Source organism: Rhinichthys klamathensis, unplaced genomic scaffold (assembly GCF_029890125.1).
Source record: "Rhinichthys klamathensis goyatoka isolate OS25496 unplaced genomic scaffold, OSU_Roscu_1.1 h1tg000180l_1, whole genome shotgun sequence".
Taxonomy (NCBI): Eukaryota; Metazoa; Chordata; class Actinopteri; order Cypriniformes; family Leuciscidae; genus Rhinichthys; species Rhinichthys klamathensis.
The window spans coordinates 3,992,660-4,005,773 of NW_026606708.1; the positions used below are offsets into that span (position 1 = coordinate 3,992,660).

General features: G+C 36.7%; 1 protein-coding gene across 1 annotated transcript in view; it reads left to right on the forward strand.

Moving 5' to 3' along the window:
- LOC130094700 (nephrocystin-4-like) overlaps positions 1 to 13,114 on the forward strand; it is a 187,966-nt gene that overhangs the window by 89,576 nt on the left and 85,276 nt on the right. The gene's annotated exons all lie outside the window — the stretch shown is intronic.

Consider the following 13,114-nt stretch of genomic DNA (forward strand, 5'->3'; position numbering starts at 1 on the left):
TTGCAAGTCTGCAGGAACAGCATCACTAACAGCTGTTGAAGTGTGTGGGAGGAAGTTTCCCCAAATTGATCTGAAATAAACTGTATTGTTTTTTGAGACCCCTGGCCCTGAAAATTTCGGCTGGGATTTTTGGGATGGTATTGCATCAGTCAAGCACTCCAAAATTTTTATTTCCTGACCTGCCTCAGAGAAACTGCACTAATGAGTCCTGAGATGCCCGTGTATTACACATTATGAACATAATCATCATCATCTCCATGTTCATGGACGTTCATCATAATATTAAATGGAAATGCATCTTTTTTTAGGCTGTTTATATGATGTAAGTTGTTGTGAGGTCAGGAAGTTTGTTGTGATTGGTCTGTCACTTTGTGTTGCTCCTCTGGTTGTGTACTTGAGAGTAAAGGAGTTTGTTTTTTTGCTGAGTAGATGTAGCCATTTTTGGGGACACAAAGACATACTACATATAACGTATATACAGTATATACATAAAATTTGGGCACTTATGCTCAACAAGGCTGGATTTATTTGATAAAAAATACTGTAACAACAGTTATACTGTGAAATATTATTACAATTTAAAACAGCTGTTTTCTATTTTCATATATTTTTTAAAATAGTTTATTCCTATGATGGCAAGGCTGAATTTTCAGCAGCGATTACTCCAGTCTTCACTGTCACATGATCCTTTAGAAATCCTTCTAATATACTGATTTGGTGCTCAATAATCATTTCTTATTATCAATGTTGAAACAGTTGTGCTGTTTAATATTTTTGTGGAAACCATTATACATTTTTTTTGAGGATTTTTGGATGAATAGAAAACTTTTGTAGCTTCTTTTGCAACTTTATAAATGTTTCTGATAATTTAATGTATCCTTGCTGAATAAAAATATAAAACATTTTAAAAAGAAAAAACTATCCCCAAACTTTTGAATGGCAGTGTATTTATACATGTGTACTATATGTTAGGGGTGTAATGGTTCAAATTGTTCACAGTTCAGTTTTTGTCACGGCTTTAGGGTCACGGTTTTGGTATGTGCTATGTTCAGGGAAAAAAGGAGTCGGACTACTGTCAAATAAAAATAAAGAAAATAAGAACAAATGATCAAACTTCAAGCAACAGCACTGTTACAAACCTTTTAAGTCTAGGGAGAATAAGGCGTGCAACATTAAAATACTGAACGTGAACTGGAAAACATCTCAAACAAACCAGTCTAATTGAAGTATGGTGATCGTTTATTACAGTGAGAAACGAGATGTAAAGAATATCTCAAGATTATTATTTACATAAAATATACAATTTATATACAAATCATAACCAAGGAAAATGTTCAAAAGAAAGAGGTAAAGAGAAAAGAACTAGACAGTGCCACTTCAAAGAAAGAAGCAAAACCAATCTTACTAGATATAAACAAAACAATGTATAACCTGACTAAGTTAACTCATCAAAAACAAAATAAATCTTCAGCGTCAAAGTTAACTGCGTTAACTACAAAACGAAAAACACAAAGAATGGCACGTGTCGCTAAACTAGTGTTCTATAAGTTACACAATTGACAACTCGGTGTAGCACATGTATATCACGTGATATCTCACCTGTTCTTTTCTCCTTCCCGTTTAATAACAACCAGAACAACGGCGAAATACTCAGAGAAAAGACGACCCAAATGGGCTTCTATTACCAAGTTCTCAAAGAACACTGCGTTTCTCAAAACATTAACATGGTACAGGGTAAACATTCATCACAGACAGATCAAGTGGTGGAATCTCCAGCTTCCCACAGAGGTGCGCTATTTATAGACACATAGCGCACCCTCATTGGCGGAGCCGCGTTGCATCATCACAAAGCATTTCAATGACTGGCAGATGGATGAACCAATCAGGTAGCCGCATCGTCCTGTTAGAAGTGAAAGTAAAGAGAACCAAAAAAAAAAAAAAAAACCCGATAAATAATAACATAGGACTAACATGTGCTATGTTCAGGGAAAAAAGGGGTCTGACTACTGTCAAATAAAAATAAAGAAAATAAGAACAAATGATCAAAATTCAATCAACAGCACAAATAAATACAAAGATACGAATATAAAACTGTGCTTTTCAGGTTATTTAGCTATCTAACAGTAGTTTTCCATTACAGAAATGTAATAAAATAATCAAATGTAAAATAACATTGCATATAATCTTCACTGTATAAATTAAATAAAGATTAATCATTATTAAAGTTACTAGATCTATTCAGTCAAGAGCAGTGAGTGATTTCTCTGTCTTTTGTTGTTTGATTAACATAACAGACAGCAGGAATATTAGGCTGCTGTCACTTTAAGACATGCACGGATCCAAAATACTGATACACTTTTACTTTCCTGTAAGACATAACCTACTATGTTTGCTAGGATTCTAGCCAAGATGGGCATGTTGACATTATTTTTGCGTGAATTTGTCTGTTCAAGCATGTTCTGTGTACATGCACAAAGCAACTGAACGTAACATAGAAGGCGGCACTTGTTAATGAGTGTCACCCCGAATTCCGTCTCCTGCTCCCACAAACACACCACAATGCAACGAAGTTGCAAATGGATGATATTTATTTTATATAAGGGTTAGTTTTCTCTTTTTGTGAAAGGAAATAAGTAGCTCAGATCCAGTGGGTTTAGTCGGCCAAAACAACAAACAGAAGAGGTTGTCTAACTAATTTTTAGTCCCTATAACAAAATAATAAACTAAAAGATACAATTCTTACCTCCCTGCTGACCAATAAACAGGAGAAAAACGTATAATTAAACAAAAAAGGCCTCCCACTTTTCACACAATCAGTCCGTTTAAAAGGATAATTGCAACACTTGTGCCACCATATTGAAAATGTCATATTCAGCATTTTAGATGTGCCTTTTCCAAATAATAGTCATGGGCTAACAATTCAAAATTTGCAGTCAGTGACCGCGTTATTGCATCAAAACCTCTGCTTTACGTCTTTGCTGTTATATAGAGTAGTTCGTTAAGTTTGAGACCTCCAGTCCAGTGGAGTCCAGTGAACTTCTGTGACAAGACCCAACTACTGTAACTCTGAGTCTGTAGGGATAGAGGTGAGTTTGCCTTTTCTGTTTACAGCTCTTTCTAATTGAGAATGGATCTAAGAGATAACTCTCACTGTCACACTCTCACTTTCACTTTTTCCCTCGCTTATCTCACTCCCTCTCTCGAGTATTGCCATGTCTCTCTTTGCCTCTCCCTGAGGAAATTAAACAGCCATCCTTGACCAGACAGCCTCAGTAAATAAGCATATTGGGGTGGGGGGGGATCTCAGGTTCCAGGCAGCAAGCACAGAAGCAATCCAATCAGGCTTTATGCATCCGCCCGGACCCCCATCCTCCCGTTTCTTTGCTCAGGGCTCTGGTTCAATCTTAACACCCTCAGGATTAGCCCCCTCTAATGAAATGACACAAATGTGCCTCTTTAGTCTATCTAGAACAGTCTCAGAACACACACACAGTTGTCTGAAAACCCAATACGTCTCCAGGGTGATTGTTTTTCTCTGCCAGGCAACACAGAAGGTTTTTAAAAACACTTGTCTCTACAGTTAAGTCACAAGAGATATTCCGCCAATTACACGTGTGGGTGGAATCACCATAGTGCTCTATGGGATGGACGCTCTTCGTGACCGGCAATGTAATTTTCCACCTGCGAGGGTTAAAGAGTCGCCGTTTAAAGCCTGTCAGAAAACAAGACGCAGTTCTGTAGGCCTGCTAAATGATAACTTGACGCTTGCTATCTGGACTGAAATGCTCATTTTTAAAATGCTGGCTTAATTGGAACCGAGAACTCCTCTGCATTTCAAATTGTTCACGAAGATGAAATTTTCAAGCAATTATATGCAAGTGCGAAGCTTTTTTGGAAACCGAGAATTTCTCGAGCTGTCAAGGCTTCTGGTTGAAGAGACAGGCAGAAGTGTTGGACAAGTATCGCCTCACACAAACTGCAGTCACAAACTGTGCTGAGTTTGAGGTTAAAAAAGGAAATTTGAGTGAGTGTGTGTGTGTAAATTCCTAATGACGTGTGTGAGCGAGAGAGGGGAGACAGACAGGGAGAGAGAGGGAGACAGACAGAGAGGGATGGAGTAATTGCGTTATAGGGGTATTTATAGAGCGTGTTGAAGGAAGGTGTCTGGAAAGTCATCATAGTGACTAATAAAGGTGGGACGAGACTCGACCTCCTGAAGATAGAATGACCTGCCTTGCAGCGGGCGTGAGAGAGAGAGAGAGAGAGAGATTTTTCTTTACATTTTAACAGCTAATGGGTTGAGAACACAGGCTTTTCTCGCCGCTGGTGTGTCCTAGATTGTTTGTAATTATTACACAACTTTCTGGAATACTTGATTCTGATTGGTCAGTTGCTACCTACGGACATATTTTTGTAAACTGACCATTCATGAATCAAAAAGGTCTACAAAATAAGAAAATTGGCAAAATAGCATTTTCATTAGTCAGCTTAGACATAACATATAACATAACATATAACATAATATAATAACACGTTATATCTATGGTTGCATATATATATATACTGTATATATATATACACTCTGTACATATATATATATACTGTGTATATACTGTATATAGTTCTGTCATGGAACTAGGCATCTACATACTACAATCTATCTACATACACATACATACTGTATACATATACACATACATACACTCACATACTGTATATATAAAAATGAAACATGCTCTAAAGTACAATGCAAAAATAAATATCCACCTTATTTTTCATTAAACAATCTAATACCAAAAGGAATGGTAAAACTAGCATAATGTTTTGTCCTTGCTTTGATTGATGTCATATTACTTTGCCTCCTAAGAAGCCGACCAGTTTTTTCACCCCTAGTTGGTGGAAAAAGATAGTGAAGCGAATATTCATTTTGAGCCATCTCTTGTATTAATTTGATGGTGGATTGCTCTGTCTGAGCTTGCAGATCAGGTAGATGTACTGATGTATCTGGAGATCTCTCAATCATTTATTATGCTTTCTTCTGTATGCTTTTCAATAAAGCTGCTTGCTTTCTTGTGCAACCAACTAACAGCACATTTGCATACTCTAGACAGGGTCTTATCAGGTGTTCATACATATGAATTATTTATATACTGTATATCATTTAGGCATTTTTAAAGCATGCAAGTTAGATTAGTTTAGAGCTTCTAAATAATTTATAATTCATTTGAATTTGTCCTCAATGTAAAATAATGTTTATTAATGACAATAACCATAAAACAACCATAAAAATCATAGTGCTCGCTCTCCTTCCTCTGTTATCTACAGGTGTGCTACTTTTCCCTATTAATCGGTTTATAATTGATCGTGATGGCCTCAATGGTGTTTACTTTTTTCCTTAATCCTGAAATCACAAGACATGATATGTCCTGCATTTACTGTTTCACCAGTAGGTGGAGCTGTGTAACTCATAAACAGGCTGAGAAAGAGAGAGCTGGGTGTACATAGTGTTGCACTCGAACTGTGTGGACCGCTATTTACTGCTCCTCATCTCTGTCCGATTGCTCTTGTAATATGGTCTGATAGATTTGCTGAATGGAGGAACATAAAGTCAGCGAGTAATTAGCAAATCGAACACAAAACAGACTGCAGTACCACACTTTCAAAGGATGTTTCCTAGAACTCCAAAACTTTGTCTGACAGGCTTAAGTTCTTTGACTCCTTCCTTCATGTGAGAAAGATTCTTTGGCAAGTAGAAAAGGAAAGTTGGAATGTGTATGTGAGAGGGATATAAACACAAGCAAGCAGCTCTGGGAAACTGAGAGACTGAGGGCCAAATTCACAGTTGTGCATGGGTATTTCAAAACCCTGAACCTCCCACAGCGCATTATAAACAGGCACAGAATGTGCTGAAAATGCACTGCGCCTTGAGCATTTAAATGAAGTTATTGTCACTGTTATCTTTGCAGAAGATACATGGCAGTGTGTGGCATCCTTCACACACTAGCACTCAAAACCAGCCTGCAAAGTGGGGAATTGCACTGTGCAAATTGCATTTGGAACAGATTTTTTTAATGTGTATTTGTGCTGTTTTATCTGTGTAATTCCTTTAGTGAATCAAATGCTAAAACAGTGTTGACTTGTAGCATGTGCAAAAAAAAAAAAAGCGCTATCAGAGGACACAGTTCATTCCTAGAGAATTCCCCACTGAGAGACTTTGGTGTAGTGTATGGGAGAGAGAGAGACACACACACACACACACACACATGTCTGGTTCGCTATCTTTGTGGGGAATCTCCATAGGCGTAATGGTTTTTATACTGTACAAACTGTATATTCTATCCCCTTACACTAATCCTGCCCCTAAACCTACCCATCGCAGAAAACTTTCTGCATTTTTACATTTTCAGAAAAATTCATTCTGTATGATTTAGAAGTTTGTTCCCTCATGCAGGAAACAAGTGACAGTGACACGAGTGACACGAGTCCCCATGAGTCAGTGTGCATTCAGGTTGAACTCCCCACCAGGATAGAAAAACATTTACACACACACACAGAGAGAGAGAGAGAGCGAGAGAGAGCGAGCGAGCGAAAGAGAAATATGAACTGCTCACTTGGCATGATCAGGTTTGACTCAGCACAAAGAGACTTGTAGTACTAAATCTTAAGCACAGAGAATCTCAATCATCAAAAACTCGGACCCAAAAACGTCTGCATTCTGCATTACTCTGATCACATTTTTCTGTGCTTTATTATATCAAATTCCTATCTAGAAACCTCATCAAGATCCATCAGCTGATTGACACCAGAGGTGGTAATTTCATTTAGCTGTCACAATCATGACATTTTTGACTGATGATTAAATAATTGTGATTTAATTAATTAATTTATTTTTTAGTTGTGACATTTCAAGTATGAAAGTAAAAACGGACTTTTGAAACATTTTATTTTAGGATACATTTATGGAACCCAGTCAACCATTATTATATTATATTATATTATATTATATTATATTATATTATATTATATTATATTATATTATATTATATTATATTATATTATATTTAATATTATATTTAATTTAATTTTATATTATATTATGTTATGCATAATATATTATATTAACACAAGTACATAAATAAATAACAAAAAAATCATTAATCGCTATTGTCAAATATGAAAATTTATTTATTTAAATATTTATTAAATATTAAATATTATTAATAAATAAATAAAACTCTTAATGTTGTCAACATTTTATTTTAGGGCTTATTAAGGGTTAATTTTATTTATTCATTTATTTATTTATTTATTTATTTATACTGAAGATGTATTCTGAGAATTGTTTGATCCAAGTCTGTGTCTTGGATCGCTTAAATACACAGTTTATTGCATTTCTATATTCTCTTATTATATGGGAATTTAATGTGCACAATGATTGCCGTTATCTCAACCTAACCTATCTCAAATAACCACGGTCAGGCGATAATTTAGTAATTGTGACAGCCTCAGCACAGGCTTTTGTCTCAGTCATTACCATAAATTCTTAAATTCTGCTCTCTATTTTTTTCTTTTGCTCTTTCTGTCGTTCTCCGCTTGAGTTGTAGCTGTACAAGGCTGACAACTGATCCCCTGCACAGATAGCTCCTAATGCTTGTCTGTCAACACCAATTTTCCAACGAGGCAGTCTGAACAAGACCCGTGTTTTTTTACGTTATGGATCAGCCTCTGTCAGTTAAGCCGTGCTAATGTAATAACGTGTTGCGAGGGACTGAAGGACAGGCCAGCTTCCGGGCGATGTGGGGTTTTGTTGCCGGTCCACCGCTATCTGTGACTCATGGATAATGGAGAATGAGCCAGAGACTGAGACTTCCCCACTCCTGTCCCGCGGCCAGTAGATAATTTGTGTTACAGCAGCTTTCATGCGAAGACACTGATGCTGGCGTGAAAAGGGGCTTCTCCTCTGAGGCCTGGAGGAAGGGTGAGCAGAGCCGGTCTCATAATTGTGATTTGTAGTAGCGAATGCAATGGCAACAAGTCTTGCCACGCTCACGGACACAGTAATGGTTTCTGCTGCAGTCCTGAGTAAGTAATGATGCCACATCCTATCTGGTGATCTTTATGATTTAAAGAGGTCCTATTATGCTTTTTTACAATTTCAACTTTCTTTAGTGTGTAATGTTGCTGTTTGAGCTTGAAAATGGTCTGCAAAGTTACAAAGCACAAAGTCCACTCCAAAGGGAGTTATTCTCTATATCAGTAAGCACTGTTTCATCACACACATGACCAGCGTTGGCCAATAGTGAGCCTACGTGTGACGTACAACACAGAAGCGCTGCGCAGTTACACTACGTGAACTAACTCGAGGCCCACAGAGAAGGAAATAAATAGTTGAATAAAGTCGTTATTTTTGTTGTTTTTTTGCGCACAAAAAGTATTCTCGTCGCTTGATAAACCTAAGATTGAGTCACTGTAGTCACTTGGACTATTTTAACGATGTCTTTAATAATTTTTCTGGGCCGGCCAGTTTCAATCCCTTAGAAGCCTATGGAGGAGTGATCCAGCTCTCAGATTTTATTAAAAATATCTTAATTTGTGTTCCGAAGATGAACGATAGTCTTACGGGGTTGGAACAACATGAGGGTGAGTAATTACTGACAGAATTTTCATTTTGGGGTGAACTATTTAAGGAATGTACAAAATAAAGGCATATGCAAAATAAAGGGAGCTGGTTGAGTTGTGTTAGTAGTGTGTTGAAACTTGCTGTAAGCGGTTGACAAACTTTTACAGCTGACCAATCACAGCACATTATGCTTTTCGAAAGGAGGGGATTCATCAAGACAGGAACTAAACAGAGCGTTACTGACAGACTGAAAAGAGAGGTGCTGCAATAATGTAAAATATGTGAAAAAATATTTCGTTTTTCATATTCAAGCATGAAAATCCAGGGCATAATAGGTCCTCTTTTAAAGATCGACCTGTTCCTCACACAAAGCTACTGTATGGCTTCAGAAGACGAATATACCACACATTCATTTGAACTAATTTTGTGGTGCTTTTTTACTTTTTTTTTTTTTTTTTGTTAAAAGCTGACAGATGTGGTTATTGCATGAACAAGAGCTTGTGAAAAATCTCTTTTTGTGTTCCTTGGAAAACATAACAGCATGTGGGTTTGGAACAACATAAGGCCGAGTAAATGGCTGAACTATCCCTTTACCCTCACTGGCATTTGCAAAAGACTCTCCAAAAGAACAATGGAGGAAGTGTGAAGTGCTTAGTCAAATTAGATTCACTGGAATTCTCACTATATAGCATGAAAACCAACTGGAATTGGGCTGTGAGCACACCTGGAGAGTTTTGCAGGGATAATGACCCATTTCAGATTTGACAGCCATTTCACACCATTTTATTAGCAGAGGAGCGCCGTGGAGGAGGACGTTCAGACTGAGCAACATTTTTTTTTAATTAGCTCTGAAAAATAGCACATAACTGAACAAAGCACTTCAAAATCAAATAGACCACAACAACCATGTGGGTTGTAACACGCAGGAGGCGGACGCAAACAACAATTCAAAAGAACAGCTCAGATCGATGCATATTGAACACATTTTCAAACAAGGAGGTCTATGAGACCTGGAGAAAGCTATTCGCTAGCATTCCCATTCATTTCAGTGGAAGTTGCTTGCCTGGCACAGGACCTAAGTTTGCAGTTTGAAATGTGACATATTTGCTTATGAACAACACAATTGTTTTTGAGCCAAGTACATTTTCTTCTCTGAGCGAATTATTCAGTCACATAACTTTAGGTGATGTCAGGTGACTTTTTTTCTTTAACCGCATCTAAAAATGTTTTTGGCTGTCAGAGCCGATAGCCTTGTGGGCAGCAATCCACCACATAATGCTGTTGCTCTTCAGGCGACCCGTGGTTAACCGCCATCTGATCTTGTGGCCCTTTCCTGTACTGTTGTGTAACTATAAATGGAAGCAAAAATGAAAATCTTAGAAAAAAAATTGTTCTATTGTAAATAGTTTTTATTGTAAATCTTTATTTTGTTTAGAATATAAATTAAAACAATACCAGACAGCTACTTTTGAATGGCCTTAAATGTAGAAATAGGTGTAGTTATAGCATCTACCAGCAGGGGCAATCTTGAGCATTCTAACCATTCAAACCTTGAACCCTTGCTGTGGGTAAATTAATGTTCCATATCACACATTTCTAGATTAAGAGCTTAACCTACACTCTAAGAGCATTGAAACTACTGGAGCAGAAATCGATGGAGCCTCTACAATTGATTTACCACTAACATTCAGCTCTTTTACAACAGCACTGCTACATGCTTTGGTAAGTAGCATGATTTATTTTTGCGGCTGAACCTTGCTGATTAAATTTCAGCCTCCATGTTTCACCTAAGAAGATACTTTTCCTGTTAGTGAGTGTGGCCTACAACTCTGAGTCAAAGAGCTTGGTGAAGCTCTATTAACCCTAAATTTTGTGTTGAGAAAAATTTTAGCTAACTTGCTGCTCACATGGCGTATAAATTATGTAATGGTGTTGAGTAGTTGCATAACCATAATTGTTTAGATTTAAGTATGCTCCTTCACATCTTTGGCAAAACACAAACAAACAGCATTTCTGCTTTTTTAAAGGGTTGCTGATGTTGTTTTAATTGGGATCAAGTCATGCACTTTGTTTTTTTTATGAGCTTTTTTAAAACTCTCTGTCTCCCTCTATTTTTTCTGTGTACCATGTTCATTCAGTTCCTCATTAAGGCCTGATTTCCTACAGGCTGTCTGGCTGCACTCCCTCAGTCGTGCGATAAAAAGACGATTACTGAGCAATAATTCATATTTATAAATTTTTCCTTTATTTGTATTTGTCCCATTCTGTCGGAAATGTCACACAAATGTTAATTAAATGTTAATCAAACATCACACAGTAAGAGAGCCCGTGCTTCCGCCATTGTACATCTATATTTAGCAGTGCAGAGAGGTCAGTCTACGCTGGGGTCTGATGCCTTCGCTCCAGGGGTTTGCATGGGAGAGCAGGAACAGGAGAAACAATGGTCGACTAATTAGTATGAATGTCAATTTTTCCCACTGAGAAGTTCATAAATCTCCTGGCCAGCCTACTGGGAGTTCACCCTGTCACATTGAGCCTCACTTTCCAGACCTCTCCTGTGCATCTGCCTGCATTGATCCCATCACAGACTTCTAAGTGTGTGGGAGTATGAACAAGGTTCTCTTGGGAAGTGCTCTAAGGCGAAAGGTAAATCGAGGTAAGCTGAAGCAGTGGTTCTCAAGTGGTTTTGCGTCAGGACTTTATCAATTGGATATAAACTGGCAACCCAACATGGTATCCAAATTATATAAAGATGAACAAAATGTCATGAAAATCATGTAATATTTATAACATTAATCATAATAATAATATTTTATTCAAATATTAATGTCATCCTGTATATGCTCAGTACACTGCTGTTTGGGGTCAGTAAGATTTTAAGTCTCTTATGCTCACAAATGTGAGCAAAAATGCAGTAAAAAAATGTATATTGTGAAATATTATTTTAATTTAAAATAACTGTTTTGTATATTAATATGTTTTAAAATGTAGTTTATTCCTGTGATTGCAAAGCTACATTTTCAGCTTTGTATAGACAGTTTAAAAGAACGGCATTTATTTTAAATATAACCTTTGTATTAATGTAAAAGTCACATATCATGGTTGATATATTTAATGTGTCCTTGCTGAATAAAAGTGTCAATTTCTTAAAAAAAAGTTTTTTTTGAGAGAATTTTCCAAACTTTTAGAGCATAGTGTGTATTGTGTATATATATATGATTGGATGCTATGGGAATTGTTTTCTCCTCCCTTGTGAAATCTATATTATATACGATATATTTTGCTCCCCAAATTATCCATATTTACTTTCTAGTTGGATTTAGATTTAGAATTGTTTTTCAGAACCGAATATTTTAAGATCGTGACTCACCTGTTGAGAACCACAGAGCTAAATACTGTACAGCTACCTCTATCTTCTCTGGTGGTCTTCCTACGAAGTATGTCCCACCAAGTTTTTCCACTTGAGTTTCTCTCAATCACATTGGTTCTGTTGATTACCTTCCTTCTCATTCTTTACCTCCCCTCCCTCCCTCTCTTTTCTTTTACAACAGTACCTCTCTCTTGACTAATTTAAGGTCTTTCAGCTGCAGAGTTTGATACTTCACTCTTCATTTATTGGATGCAGAGTGAGGAAAATCTCACATTGGGTAGTATTCCAAAACAACAAGGATAGAGAGGGTCTGAATTCAGCCTTTTTGTTCGTAAATTGAGATCACATATATTAATATAACATTATCTTTATTTATCATTTAAACTTTAGGTGCATGAAGGTATTTCTCAGAACTAATGCTCACTAAGGCTGTTCTATCATATTTGATCAATTTATTGCATCCTTGTTGAATAAAAGTATTAATTTCTCACTGACCCCAAATTTCTGAATGGTAGTGTAATTTACAGACTCTAATTTGAACAAAACAATCAAACTTAGTCGGAAAACAGCTTTAAAATATGCCACATACACCTTGCAAAATTTTGGAAGGGACAACCGCATTTAAATTCAGGAGTGGCACCCATAAATTAACTTTCATGTGTAATGAATACAGGAGTCACACCTGAAATTGATACTCATTTTGATTTCAGTAAACAAAGCATGAATGTCAGCAAAAACCTTTGATTTGAGCTATTTTTGATGAAGAAAATGTAAAGAGAGACACATTTGCCCCTGACAAGTCAAGACATACTGTACAGTATACTACTCTTCTGATGAGCTGTTCCAAAAAGGTCACTTCATGAAAAACAGGCTGTTCATTCCAATTCTGCTCACTCTTTATTGTTTAATGAAAATTCTGTGTCACTACTTAAGAAGTGAACAGCGTTTAGCTGCAGTGTATAAATCAGAAATCAACTGATCAGCATTTATTAGGGTGGAACATTGGCTCATCAAATCATTATTTAAAACAAGGATTCTGACATGGCCCCCTGGTAAGAACATTTGACACATTCATCTCTGTTCCTTCTGAGAGTTTTTAAACAAAGACACTAGACAGTTCTGCG